At 37.6% G+C, this 18,290-nt stretch overlaps 1 protein-coding gene across 3 annotated transcripts in view; it reads right to left on the reverse strand.

Moving 5' to 3' along the window:
- The window catches only part of srgap3 (SLIT-ROBO Rho GTPase activating protein 3), a 978,679-nt gene that overhangs the window by 436,929 nt on the left and 523,460 nt on the right, over positions 1-18,290 (reverse strand). The window lies entirely within an intron of this gene.

An 18,290-nucleotide genomic window follows, 5' to 3' on the forward strand; every position in this document is an offset into this window, starting at 1 on the left:
ATTTCTAATAACACACACACACAGCATCTTCTTTCGAATAACACACACACACAGCATCTTCTTTCTGATAACACACTCACACAGCATCTTCTTTCTAATAACACACACAGCATCTTCTTTCTAATAACACACACACAGCATCTTCTTTCTGATAACACACACACACAGCATCTTCTTTCGAATAACACACACACACAGCATCTTCTTTCTAATAACACACATACACAGCATCTTATTTCTAATAACACACATACACAGCATCTTTTTTCTGATAACACACACACACACAGCATCTTCTTTCTAATAACACAGACACACAGCAGCTTCTTTCTGATAACACACACACACACACAGCATCTTCTTTCTAATAACACACACACACAGCATCTTCTTTCTGATAACACACACACACAGCATCTTCTTTCGAATAACACACACACACAGCATCTTCTTTCGAATAACACACACACAGCATCTTCTTTCTGATAACGCACACACACAGCATCTTCTTTCGAATAACACACACACACAGCATCTTCTTTCGAATAACACACACACAGCATCTTCTTACGAATAACACACACACACACAGCATCTTCTTTCGAATAACACACATACACAGCATCTTCTTTCGAATAACACACACACACACAGCATCTTCTTTCTAATAACACACACACAGCATCTTCTTTCTAATAACACACACACAGCATCTTCTTTCTAATAACACACACACAGCATCTTCTTTCTAATAACAGACAAACACACACAGCATCTTCTTTCTAATAACACACACACAGCATCTTATTTCTAATAACACACACACAGCATCTTCTTTCTGATAACACACATACACAGCATCTTCTTTCTGATAACACACACACACAGCATCTTATTTCTAATAACACACACACACAGCATCTTCTTTCTGATAACACACACACAAAGCATCTTCTTTCGAATAACACACACACACAGCATCTTCTTTCTGATAACACACATACACAGCATCTTCTTTCGAATAACACACACACAGCATCTTCTTTCTGATAACACACATACACAGCATCTTGTTTCCGATAACACACACACAGCATCTTCTTTCTGATAACACACATACACAGCATCTTCTTTCGAATAACACACACAGCATCTTCTTTCTGATAACACACACACACAGCATCTTCTTTCGAATAACACACACACACAGCATCTTCTTTCGAATAACACACACACAGCATCTTCTTACGAATAACACACACACACACAGCATCTTCTTTCGAATAACACACACACACAGCATCTTCTTTCGAATAACACACACACACACAGCATCTTCTTTCTAATAACACACACACAGCATCTTCTTTCTAATAACACACACACAGCATCTTCTTTCTAATAACACACACACAGCATCTTCTTTCTAATAACACACAAACACACACAGCATCTTCTTTCTAATAACACACACACAGCATCTTATTTCTAATAACACACACACAGCATCTTCTTTCTGATAACACACATACACAGCATCTTCTTTCTGATAACACACACACACAGCATCTTATTTCTAATAACACACACACACAGCATCTTCTTTCTGATAACACACACACAAAGCATCTTCTTTCGAATAACACACACACACAGCATCTTCTTTCTGATAACACACATACACAGCATCTTCTTTCGAATAACACACACACAGCATCTTCTTTCTGATAACACACATACACAGCATCTTGTTTCCGATAACACACACACAGCATCTTCTTTCTGATAACACACATACACAGCATCTTCTTTCTGATAACACACATACACAGCATCTTCTTTCTAATAACACACACACACAGCATCTTCTTTCTGATAACATATACACACAGCATCTTCTTTCTGATAACACACACACAGCATCTTCTTTCTGATAACACACACACACACAGCATCTTCTTTCTAATAACAGACACACACAGCATCTTCTTTCTGATAACACACACACACACAGCATCTTCTTTCTAATAACACACACACACAGCATCTTCTCTCTGATAACACACACACAAAGCATCTTCTTTCGAATAACACACACACGCAGCATCTTCTTTCGAATAACATACACACAGCATCTTCTTTCTGATAACACACATACACAGCATCTTGTTTCTGATAACACACACACAGCATCTTCTTTCTGATAACACACATACACAGCATCTTATTTCTAATAACACACACACAGCATCTTCTTTCTGATAACACATACACACAGCATCTTCTTTCTAATAACACATACACACAGCATCTTCTTTCTGATAACACACACACACAGCATCTTCTTTCGAATAACACACACACAGCATCTTCTTTCTAATAACACACATACACAGCATCTTCTTTCTGACAACACACACATACACAGCATCTTCTTTCGAATAACGCACACACACAGCATCTTCTTTCGAATAACACACACACACATCTTCTTTCTGACAACACACACACACAGCATCTTCTTTCGAATAACACACATACACAGCATCTTATTTCTAATAACACACATACACAGCATCTTCTTTCTGATAACACACATACACAGCATCTTCTTTCTGATAACACACATACACAGCATCTTCTTTCGAATAACACACACACAGCATCTTCTTTCTGATAACACACTCACACAGCATCTTCTTTCTAATAACACACACACAGCATCTTCTTTCTAATAACACACACACACAGCATCTTCTTTCTGATAACACACACACACAGCATCTTCTTTCTGATAACACGCATACACAGCATCTTCTTTCTGATAAGACACACACAGCATCTTCTTTCTGATAACACACATACACAGCATCTTCTTTCTGATAACGCACACACACAGCATCTTCTTTCTGATAACACACATACACAGCATCTTCTTTCTGATAACACACACACACAGCATCTTCTTTCTGATAACACACACACAGCATCTTCTTTCTGATAACACACACACAGCATCTTCTTTCTGATAACACACACACAGCATCTTCTTTCTGATAACACAAACACACAGCATCTTCTTTCTGATAACACACATACACAGCATCTTCTTTCTGATAACACACACACAGCATCTTCTTTCTGATAACACACATACACAGCATCTTCTTTCTGATAACACACACACACAGCATCTTCTTTCTGATAACACACATACACAGCATCTTCTTTCTGATAACACACACACAGCATCTTCTTTCTGATAACACACACACACAGCATCTTTGTAATAGCACACACACACAGCATCTTCTTTCTAATGACAGACACACACAGCATCTTCTTTCTTATAACACACACACACAGCATCTTCTTTCTAATGACAGACACACACAGCATCTTCTTTCTTATAACACAAACACACAGCATCTTCTTTCTAATAACACACACACAGCATCTTCTTTCTAATAACACACACACAGCATCTTCTTTCTGATAACACACATACACATCATCTTTCTAATAACACACATACACATCATCTTCTTTCGAATAACACACACACACAGCATCTTCTTTCTAATAACACACACACAGCATCTTCTTTCTGATAACACACAAACACAGCATCTTCTTTCGAATAACACACACACACAGCATCTTCTTTCTGATAACACACACACACAGCATCTTCTTTCGAATAACACACACACACAGCATCTTCTTTCTAATAACACACATACACAGCATCTTATTTCTAATAACACACACACACAGCATCTTCTTTCTGATAACACACACACACAAACAGCATCTTCTTTCTAATAACACACACACACAGCATCTTCTTTCTGATAACACACACACACATCATCTTCTTTCGAATGACACACACACACAGCATCTTCTTTCGAATAACACACACACAGCATCTTCTTTCTGATAACACACACACACAGCATCTTCTTTCGAATAACACACACACACAGCATCTTCTTTCGAATAACACACACACAGCATCTTCTTACGAATAACACACACACACACACAGCATCTTCTTTCGAATAACACACACACACAGCATCTTCTTTCGAATAACACACACACACACAGCATCTTCTTTCTAATAACACACACACAGCATCTTCTTTCTAATAACATACACACAGCATCTTCTTTCTAATAACACACACACAGCATCTTCTTTCTAATAACACACAAACACACACAGCATCTTCTTTCTAATAACACACACACAGCATCTTATTTCTAATAACACACACACAGCATCTTCTTTCTGATAACACACATACACAGCATTTTCTTTCTGATAACACACACACACAGCATCTTATTTCTAATAACACACACACACAGCATCTTCTTTCTGATAACACACACACAAAGCATCTTCTTTCGAATAAGACACACACACAGCATCTTCTTTCTGATAACACACACACACAGCATCTTCTTTCGAATAACACACACACACAGCATCTTCTTTCGAATAACACACACACAGCATCTTCTTTCTGATAACACACACACACAGCATCTTCTTTCGAATAACACACACACACAGCATCTTCTTTCGAATAACACACACACAGCATCTTCTTACGAATAACACACACACACACAGCATCTTCTTTCGAATAACACACACACACAGCATCTTCTTTCGAATAACACACACACAGCATCTTCTTTCTAATAACACACACACAGCATCTTCTTTCTAATAACACACACACAGCATCTTCTTTCTAATAACACACACACAGCATCTTCTTTCTAATAACACACAAACACACACAGCATCTTCTTTCTAATAACACACACACAGCATCTTATTTCTAATAACACACACACAGCATCTTCTTTCTGATAACACACATACACAGCATCTTCTTTCTGATAACACACACACACAGCATCTTATTTCTAATAACACACACACACAGCATCTTCTTTCTGATAACACACACACAAAGCATCTTCTTTCGAATAACACACACACACAGCATCTTCTTTCTGATAACACATACACACAGCATCTTCTTTCTGATAACACACACACACAGCATCTTCTTTCGAATAACACACACACAGCATCTTCTTTCTGATAACACACACACACAGCATCTTCTTTCGAATAACACACACACAGCATCTTCTTTCTGATAACACATACACAGCATCTTCTTTCGAATAACACACACACAGCATCTTCTTTCTGATAACACACATACACAGCATCTTGTTTCTGATAACACACACACAGCATCTTCTTTCTGATAACACACATACACAGCATCTTCTTTCTGATAACACACATACACAGCATCTTCTTTCTAATAACACACACACACAGCATCTTCTTTCTGATAACACATACACACAGCATCTTCATTCTGATAACACACACACAGCATCTTCTTTCTGATAACACACACACACACAGCATCTTCTTTCTAATAACAGACACACACAGCATCTTCTTTCTGATAACACACACACACACAGCATCTTCTTTCTAATAACACAAACACACAGCATCTTCTCTCTGATAACACACACACAAAGCATCTTCTTTCGAATAACACACACACACAGCATCTTGTTTCTGATAACACACACACAGCATCTTCTTTCTGATAACACACATACACAGCATCTTATTTCTAATAACACACACACAGCATCTTCTTTCTGATAACACATACACACAGCATCTTCTTTCTGATAACACATACACACAGCATCTTCTTTCTGATAACACACACAGACAGCATCTTCTTTCGAATAACACACACACACAGCATCTTCTTTCTAATAACACACACACAGCATCTTCTTTCTAATAACACACATACACAGCATCTTCTTTCTGATAACACAAACATACACAGCATCTTCTTTCGAATAACGCACACACACAGCATCTTCTTTCGAATAACACACACACACATCTTCTTCTTTCTGACAACACACACACACAGCATCTTCTTTCGAATAACACACATACACAGCATCTTATTTCTAATAACACACATACACAGCATCTTCTTTCTGATAACACACATACACAGCATCTTCTTTCTGATAACACACATACACAGCATCTTCTTTCGAATAACACACACACAGCATCTTCTTTCTGATAACACACTCACACAGCATCTTCTTTCTAATAACACACACAGCATCTTCTTTCTAATAACACACACACAGCATCTTCTTTCTGATAACACACACACACAGCATCTTCTTTCGAATAACACACACACACAGCATCTTCTTTCTAATAACACACATACACAGCATCTTATTTCTAATAACACACATACACAGCATCTTTTTTCTGATAACACACACACACACAGCATCTTCTTTCTAATAACACAGACACACAGCAGCTTCTTTCTGATAACACACACACACACACAGCATCTTCTTACGAATAACACACACACACACAGCATCTTCTTTCGAATAACACACACACACAGCATCTTCTTTCGAATAACACACACACACACAGCATCTTCTTTCTAATAACACACACACAGCATCTTATTTCTAATAACACACACACAGAATCTTCTTTCTGATAACACACATACACAGCATCTTCTTTCTGATAACACACACACACAGCATCTTATTTCTAATAACACACACACACAGCATCTTCTTTCTGATAACACACACACAAAGCATCTTCTTTCGAATAACACACACACACAGCATCTTCTTTCTGATAACACACATACACAGCATCTTCTTTCGAATAACACACACACAGCATCTTCTTTCTGATAACACACATACACAGCATCTTGTTTCCGATAACACACACACAGCATCTTCCTTCTGATAACACACATACACAGCATCTTCTTTCTGATAACACACATACACAGCATCTTCTTTCTAATAACACACACACACAGCATCTTCTTTCTGATAACACATACACACAGCATCTTCTTTCTGATAACACACACACAGCATCTTCTTTCTCATAACACACACACACACAGCATCTTCTTTCTAATAACAGACACACACAGCATCTTCTTTCTAATAACACACACACACAGCATCTTCTTTCTGATAACACACACACAAAGCATCTTCTTTCGAATAACACACACACACAGCATCTTCTTTCTGATAACACACATACACAGCATCTTCTTTCGAATAACACACACACAGCATCTTCTTTCTGATAACACACATACACAGCATCTTGTTTCCGATAACACACACACAGCATCTTCCTTCTGATAACACACATACACAGCATCTTCTTTCTGATAACACACATACACAGCATCTTCTTTCTAATAACACACACACACAGCATCTTCTTTCTGATAACACATACACACAGCATCTTCTTTCTGATAACACACACACAGCATCTTCTTTCTGATAACACACACACACACAGCATCTTCTTTCTAATAACAGACACACACAGCATCTTCTTTCTGATAACACACACACACACAGCATCTTCTTTCTAATAACACACACACACAGCATCTTCTCTCTGATAACACACACACAAAGCATCTTCTTTCGAATAACACACACACACAGCATCTTCTTTCGAATAACACACACACAGCATCTTCTTTCTGATAACACACACACACAGCATCTTCTTTCGAATAACACACACACACAGCATCTTCTTTCGAATAACACACACACAGCATCTTCTTACGAATAACACACACACACACAGCATCTTCTTTCGAATAACACACACACACAGCATCTTCTTTCGAATAACACACACACACACAGCATCTTCTTTCTAATAACACACACACAGCATCTTCTTTCTAATAACACACACACAGCATCTTCTTTCTAATAACACACACACAGCATCTTCTTTCTAATAACACACAAACACACACAGCATCTTCTTTCTAATAACACACACACAGTATCTTATTTCTAATAACACACACACAGCATCTTCTTTCTGATAACACACATACACAGCATATTCTTTCTGATAACACACACACACAGCATCTTATTTCTAATAACACACACACACAGCATCTTCTTTCTGATAACACACACACAAAGCATCTTCTTTCGAATAACACACACACACAGCATCTTCTTTCTGATAACACACATACACAGCATCTTCTTTCGAATAACACACACACAGCATCTTCTTTCTGATAACACACATACACAGCATCTTGTTTCCGATAACACACACACAGCATCTTCTTTCTGATAACACACATACACAGCATCTTCTTTCTGATAACACACATACACAGCATCTTCTTTCTAATAACACACACACACAGCATCTTCTTTCTGATAACACATACACACAGCATCTTCTTTCTGATAACACACACACAGCATCTTCTTTCTGATAACACACACACACACAGCATCTTCTTTCTAATAACAGACACACACAGCATCTTCTTTCTGATAACACACACACACACAGCATCTTCTTTCTAATAACACACACACACAGCATCTTCTCTCTGATAACACACACACAAAGCATCTTCTTTCGAATAACACACACACACAGCATCTTCTTTCGAATAACATACACATAGCATCTTCTTTCTGATAACACACATACACAGCATCTTGTTTCTGATAACACACACACAGCATCTTCTTTCTGATAACACACATACACAGCATCGTATTTCTAAAAACACACACACAGCATCTTCTTTCTGATAACACATACACACAGCATCATCTTTCTGATAACACATACACACAGCATCTTCTTTCTGATAACACACACACACAGCATCTTCTTTCGAATAACACACACACACAGCATCTTCTTTCTAATAACACACACACAGCATCTTCTTTCTAATAACACACATACACAGCATCTTCTTTCTGACAACACACACATACACAGCATCTTCTTTCGAATAACGCACACACACAGCATCTTCTTTCGAATAACACACACACACATCATCTTCTTTCTGACAACACACACACACAGCATCTTCTTTCGAATAACACACATACACAGCATCTTATTTCTAATAACACACATACACAGCATCTTCTTTCTGATAACACACATACACAGCATCTTCTTTCGAATAACACACACACAGCATCTTCTTTCTGATAACACACTCACACAGCATCTTCTTTCTAATAACACACACACAGCATCTTCTTTCTAATAACACACACACACAGCATCTTCTTTCTGATAACACACACACACAGCATCTTCTTTCTGATAACACGCATACACAGCATCTTCTTTCTGATAACACACACACAGCATCTTCTTTCTGATAACACACATACACAGCATCTTCTTTCTGATAACGCACACACACAGCATCTTCTTTCTGATAACACACATACACAGCATCTTCTTTCTGATAACACACACACAGCATCTTCTTTCTGATAACACACACACAGCATCTTCTTTCTGATAACACACACACAGCATCTTCTTTCTGATAACACACACACAGCATCTTCTTTCTGATAACACAAACACACAGCATCTTCTTTCTGATAACACACATACACAGCATCTTCTTTCTGATAACACACACACAGCATCTTCTTTCTGATAACACACATACACAGCATCTTCTTTCTGATAACACACACACACAGCATCTTCTTTCTGATAACACACATACACAGCATCTTCTTTCTGATAACACACACACAGCATCTTCTTTCTGATAACACACACACACAGCATCTTTGTAATAGCACACACACACAGCATCTTCTTTCTAATGACAGACACACACAGCATCTTCTTTCTTATAACACACACACACACAGCATCTTCTTTCTAATAACACACACACACAGCATCTTCTTTCTGATAACACATACACACAGCATCTTCTTTCTGATAACACACACACAGCATCTTCTTTCTGATAACACACACACACACAGCATCTTCTTTCTAATAACAGACACACACAGCATCTTCTTTCTGATAACACACACACACACAGCATCTTCTTTCTAATAACACACACACACAGCATCTTCTCTCTGATAACACACACACAAAGCATCTTCTTTCGAATAACACACACACACAGCATCTTCTTTCGAATAACACACACACAGCATCTTCTTTCTGATAACACACACACACAGCATCTTCTTTCGAATAACACACACACACAGCATCTTCTTTCGAATAACACACACACAGCATCTTCTTACGAATAACACACACACACACAGCATCTTCTTTCGAATAACACACACACACAGCATCTTCTTTCGAATAACACACACACACACAGCATCTTCTTTCTAATAACACACACACAGCATCTTCTTTCTAATAACACACACACAGCATCTTCTTTCTAATAACACACACACAGCATCTTCTTTCTAATAACACACAAACACACACAGCATCTTCTTTCTAATAACACACACACAGTATCTTATTTCTAATAACACACACACAGCATCTTCTTTCTGATAACACACATACACAGCATCTTCTTTCTGATAACACACACACACAGCATCTTATTTCTAATAACACACACACACAGCATCTTCTTTCTGATAACACACACACAAAGCATCTTCTTTCGAATAACACACACACACAGCATCTTCTTTCTGATAACACACATACACAGCATCTTCTTTCGAATAACACACACACAGCATCTTCTTTCTGATAACACACATACACAGCATCTTGTTTCCGATAACACACACACAGCATCTTCTTTCTGATAACACACATACACAGCATCTTCTTTCTGATAACACACATACACAGCATCTTCTTTCTAATAACACACACACACAGCATCTTCTTTCTGATAACACATACACACAGCATCTTCTTTCTGATAACACACACACAGCATCTTCTTTCTGATAACACACACACACAGCATCTTCTTTCTAATAACAGACACACACAGCATCTTCTTTCTGATAACACACACACACACAGCATCTTCTTTCTAATAACACACACACACAGCATCTTCTCTCTGATAACACACACACAAAGCATCTTCTTTCGAATAACACACACACACAGCATCTTCTTTCGAATAACATACACATAGCATCTTCTTTCTGATAACACACACACAGCATCTTCTTTCTGATAACACACATACACAGCATCGTATTTCTAATAACACACACACAGCATCTTCTTTCTGATAACACATACACACAGCATCTTCTTTCTGATAACACATACACACAGCATCTTCTTTCTGATAACACACACACACAGCATCTTCTTTCGAATAACACACACACACAGCATCTTCTTTCTAATAACACACACACAGCATCTTCTTTCTAATAACACACATACACAGCATCTTCTTTCTGACAACACACACATACACAGCATCTTCTTTCGAATAACGCACACACACAGCATCTTCTTTCGAATAACACACACACACATCATCTTCTTTCTGACAACACACACACACAGCATCTTCTTTCGAATAACACACATACACAGCATCTTATTTCTAATAACACACAGACACAGCATCTTCTTTCTGATAACACACATACACAGCATCTTCTTTCTGATAACACACATACACAGCATCTTCTTTCGAATAACACACACACAGCATCTTCTTTCTGATAACACACTCACACAGCATCTTCTTTCTAATAACACACACACAGCATCTTCTTTCTAATAACACACACACACAGCATCTTCTTTCTGATAACACACACACACAGCATCTTCTTTCTGATAACACGCATACACAGCATCTTCTTTCTGATAACACACACACAGCATCTTCTTTCTGATAACACACATACACAGCATCTTCTTTCTGATAACGCACACACACAGCATCTTCTTTCTGATAACACACATACACAGCATCTTCTTTCTGATAACACACACACAGCATCTTCTTTCTGATAACACACACACAGCATCTTCTTTCTGATAACACACACACAGCATCTTCTTTCTGATAACACACACACAGCATCTTCTTTCTGATAACACAAACACACAGCATCTTCTTTCTGATAACACACATACACAGCATCTTCTTTCTGATAACACACACACAGCATCTTCTTTCTGATAACACACATACACAGCATCTTCTTTCTGATAACACACACACACAGCATCTTCTTTCTGATAACACACATACACAGCATCTTCTTTCTGATAACACACACACAGCATCTTCTTTCTGATAACACACACACACAGCATCTTTGTAATAGCACACACACACAGCATCTTCTTTCTAATGACAGACACACACAGCATCTTCTTTCTTATAACACACACACACAGCATCTTCTTTCTAATAACACACACACAGCATCTTCTTTCTAATAACACACACACAGCATCTTCTTTCTAATAACACACACACAGCATCTTCTTTCTGATAACACACATACACATCATCTTTCTAATAACACACATACACATCATCTTCTTTCGAATAACACACACACACAGCATCTTCTTTCTAATAACACACACACAGCATCTTCTTTCTGATAACACACAAACACAGCATCTTCTTTCGAATAACACACACACACAGCATCTTCTTTCTGATAACACACACACACAGCATCTTCTTTCGAATAACACACACACACAGCATCTTCTTTCTAATAACACACATACACAGCATCTTATTTCTAATAACACACACACACAGCATCTTCTTTCTGATAACACACACACACAAACAGCATCTTCTTTCTAATAACACACACACACAGCATCTTCTTTCTGATAACACACACACACATCATCTTCTTTCGAATGACACACACACACAGCATCTTCTTTCGAATAACACACACACACAGCATCTTCTTTCGAATAACACACACACAGCATCTTCTTTCTAATAACACACACACAGCATCTTCTTTCTAATAACACACACACAGCATCTTCTTTCTAATAACACACACACAGCATCTTCTTTCTAATAACACACAAACACACACAGCATCTTCTTTCTAATAACACACACACAGCATCTTATTTCTAATAACACACACACAGCATCTTCTTTCTGATAACACACATACACAGCATCTTCTTTCTGATAACACACACACACAGCATCTTATTTCTAATAACACACACACACAGCATCTTCTTTCTGATAACACACACACAAAGCATCTTCTTTCGAATAACACACACACACAGCATCTTCTTTCTGATAACACACATACACAGCATCTTCTTTCGAATAACACACACACAGCATCTTCTTTCTGATAACACACATACACAGCATCTTGTTTCTGATAACACACACACAGCATCTTCTTTCTGATAACACACATACACAGCATCTTCTTTCTGATAACACACATACACAGCATCTTCTTTCTAATAACACACACACACAGCATCTTCTTTCTGATAACACATACACACAGCATCTTCATTCTGATAACACACACACAGCATCTTCTTTCTGATAACACACACACACACAGCATCTTCTTTCTAATAACAGACACACACAGCATCTTCTTTCTGATAACACACACACACACAGCATCTTCTTTCTAATAACACAAACACACAGCATCTTCTCTCTGATAACACACACACAAAGCATCTTCTTTCGAATAACACACACACATAGCATCTTCTTTCGAATAACACACACACAGCATCTTCTTTCTGATAACACACATACACAGCATCTTGTTTCTGATAACACACACACAGCATCTTCTTTCTGATAACACACATACACAGCATCTTATTTCTAATAACACACACACAGCATCTTCTTTCTGATAACACATACACACAGCATCTTCTTTCTGATAACACATACACACAGCATCTTCTTTCTGATAACACACACAGACAGCATCTTCTTTCGAATAACACACACACACAGCATCTTCTTTCTAATAACACACACACAGCATCTTCTTTCTAATAACACACATACACAGCATCTTCTTTCTGATAACACACACATACACAGCATCTTCTTTCGAATAACGCACACACACAGCATCTTCTTTCGAATAACACACACACACATCATCTTCTTTCTGACAACACACACACACAGCATCTTCTTTCGAATAACACACATACACAGCATCTTATTTCTAATAACACACATACACAGCATCTTCTTTCTGATAACACACATACACAGCATCTTCTTTCTGATAACACACATACACAGCATCTTCTTTCGAATAACACACACACAGCATCTTCTTTCTGATAACACACTCACACAGCATCTTCTTTCTAATAACACACACAGCATCTTCTTTCTAATAACACACACACAGCATCTTCTTTCTGATAACACACACACAGCATCTTCTTTCTGATAACACACACACACAGCATCTTCTTTCTGATAACACACATACACAGCATCTTCTTTATGATAACACACACACAGCATCTTCTTTCTGATAACACACATACACAGCATCTTCTTTCTAATGACAGACACACACAGCATCTTCTTTCTTATAACACACACACACAGCATCTTCTTTCTAATAACACACACACAGCATCTTCTTTCTAATAACACACGCACAGCATCTTCTTTCTAATAACACACACACAGCATCTTCTTTCTGATAACACACATACACATCATCTTTCTAATAACACACATACACATCATCTTCTTTCGAATAACACACACACACAGCATCTTCTTTCTAATAACACACACACAGCATCTTCTTTCTGATAACACACAAACACAGCATCTTCTTTCGAATAACACACACACACAGCATCTTCTTTCTGATAACACACACACACAGCATCTTCTTTCGAATAACACACACACACAGCATCTTCTTTCTAATAACACACATACACAGCATCTTATTTCTAATAACACACACACACAGCATCTTCTTTCTGATAACACACACACACAAACAGCATCTTCTTTCTAATAACACACACACACAGCATCTTCTTTCTGATAACACACACACACATCATCTTCTTTCGAATGACACACACACACAGCATCTTCTTTCGAATAACGCACATACACAGCATCTTCTTTCGAATAACACACACACAGCATCTTCTTTCTGATAACACACATACACAGCATCTTGTTTCTGATAACACACACACAGCATCTTCTTTCTGATAACACACATACACAGCATCTTCTTTCTGATAACACACATACACAGCATCTTCTTTCTAATAACACACACACACAGCATCTTCTTTCTGATAACACATACACACAGCATCTTCATTCTGATAACACACACACAGCATCTTCTTTCTGATAACACACACACACACAGCATCTTCTTTCTAATAACAGACACACACAGCATCTTCTTTCTGATAACACACACACACACAGCATCTTCTTTCTAATAACACAAACACACAGCATCTTCTCTCTGATAACACACACACAAAGCATCTTCTTTCGAATAACACACACACATAGCATCTTCTTTCGAATAACACACACACAGCATCTTCTTTCTGATAACACACATACACAGCATCTTGTTTCTGATAACACACACACAGCATCTTCTTTCTGATAACACACATACACAGCATCTTATTTCTAATAAGACACACACAGCATCTTCTTTCTGATAACACATACACACAGCATCTTCTTTCTGATAACACATACACACAGCATCTTCTTTCTGATAACACACACAGACAGCATCTTCTTTCGAATAACACACACACACAGCATCTTCTTTCTAATAACACACACACAGCATCTTCTTTCTAATAACACACATACACAGCATCTTCTTTCTGATAACACACACATACACAGCATCTTCTTTCGAATAACGCACACACACAGCATCTTCTTTCGAATAACACACACACACATCATCTTCTTTCTGACAACACACACACACAGCATCTTCTTTCGAATAACACACATACACAGCATCTTATTTCTAATAACACACATACACAGCATCTTCTTTCTGATAACACACATACACAGCATCTTCTTTCTGATAACACACATACACAGCATCTTCTTTCGAATAACACACACACAGCATCTTCTTTCTGATAACACACTCACACAGCATCTTCTTTCTAATAACACACACAGCATCTTCTTTCTAATAACACACACACAGCATCTTCTTTCTGATAACACACACACAGCATCTTCTTTCTGATAACACACATACACAGCATCTTCTTTCTGATAACACAAACACACAGCATCTTCTTTCTGATAACACACATACACAGCATCTTCTTTATGATAACACACACACAGCATCTTCTTTCTGATAACACACATACACAGCATCTTCTTTCTAATGACAGACACACACAGCATCTTCTTTCTTATAACACACACACACAGCATCTTCTTTCTAATAACACACACACAGCATCTTCTTTCTAATAACACACACACAGCATCTTCTTTCTAATAACACACACACAGCATCTTCTTTCTGATAACACACATACACATCATCTTTCTAATAACACACATACACATCATCTTCTTTCGAATAACACACACACACAGCATCTTCTTTCTAATAACACACACACAGCATCTTCTTTCTGATAACACACAAACACAGCATCTTCTTTCGAATAACACACACACACAGCATCTTCTTTCTGATAACACACACACACAGCATCTTCTTTCGAATAACACACACACACAGCATCTTCTTTCTAATAACACACATACACAGCATCTTATTTCTAATAACACACACACACAGCATCTTCTTTCTGATAACACACACACACAAACAGCATCTTCTTTCTAATAACACACACACACAGCATCTTCTTTCTGATAACACACACACACATCATCTTCTTTCGAATGACACACACACACAGCATCTTCTTTCGAATAACACACACACACAGCATCTTCTTTCGAATAACACACACACAGCATCTTCTTTCTAATAACACACACACAGCATCTTCTTTCTAATAACACACACACAGCATCTTCTTTCTAATAACACACACACAGCATCTTCTTTCTAATAACACACAAACACACACAGCATCTTCTTTCTAATAACACACACACAGCATCTTATTTCTAATAACACACACACAGCATCTTCTTTCTGATAACACACATACACAGCATCTTCTTTCTGATAACACACACACACAGCATCTTATTTCTAATAACACACACACACAGCATCTTCTTTCTGATAACACACACACAAAGCATCTTCTTTCGAATAACACACACACACAGCATCTTCTTTCTGATAACACACATACACAGCATCTTCTTTCGAATAACACACACACAGCATCTTCTTTCTGATAACACACATACACAGCATCTTCTTTCTGATAACACACACACAGCATCTTCTTTCTGATAACACACATACACAGCATCATCTTTCTGATAACACACATACACAGCATCTTCTTTCTAATAACACACACACACAGCATCTTCTTTCTGATAACACATACACACAGCATCTTCATTCTGATAACACACACACAGCATCTTCTTTCTGATAACACACACACACACAGCATCTTCTTTCTAATAACAGACACACACAGCATCTTCTTTCTGATAACACACACACACACAGCATTTTCTTTCTAATAACACAAACACACAGCATCTTCTCTCTGATAACACACACACAAAGCATCTTCTTTCGAATAACACACACACATAGCATCTTCTTTCGAATAACACACACACAGCATCTTCTTTCTGATAACACACATACACAGCATCTTGTTTCTGATAACACACACACAGCATCTTCTTTCTGATAACACACATACACAGCATCTTATTTCTAATAACACACACACAGCATCTTCTTTCTGATAACACATACACACAGCATCTTCTTTCTGATAACACATACACACAGCATCTTCTTTCTGATAACACACACAGACAGCATCTTCTTTCGAATAACACACACACACAGCATCTTCTTTCTAATAACACACACACAGCATCTTCTTTCTAATAACACACATACACAGCATCTTCTTTCTGATAACACACACATACACAGCATCTTCTTTCGAATAACGCACACACACAGCATCTTCTTTCGAATAACACACACACACATCATCTTCTTTCTGACAACACACACACACAGCATCTTCTTTCGAATAACACACATACACAGCATCTTATTTCTAATAACACACATAC

The sequence above is a fragment of the Scyliorhinus torazame genome, chromosome 13 (genome assembly GCF_047496885.1).
Source record: "Scyliorhinus torazame isolate Kashiwa2021f chromosome 13, sScyTor2.1, whole genome shotgun sequence".
Lineage (NCBI taxonomy): Eukaryota > Metazoa > Chordata > Chondrichthyes > Carcharhiniformes > Scyliorhinidae > Scyliorhinus > Scyliorhinus torazame.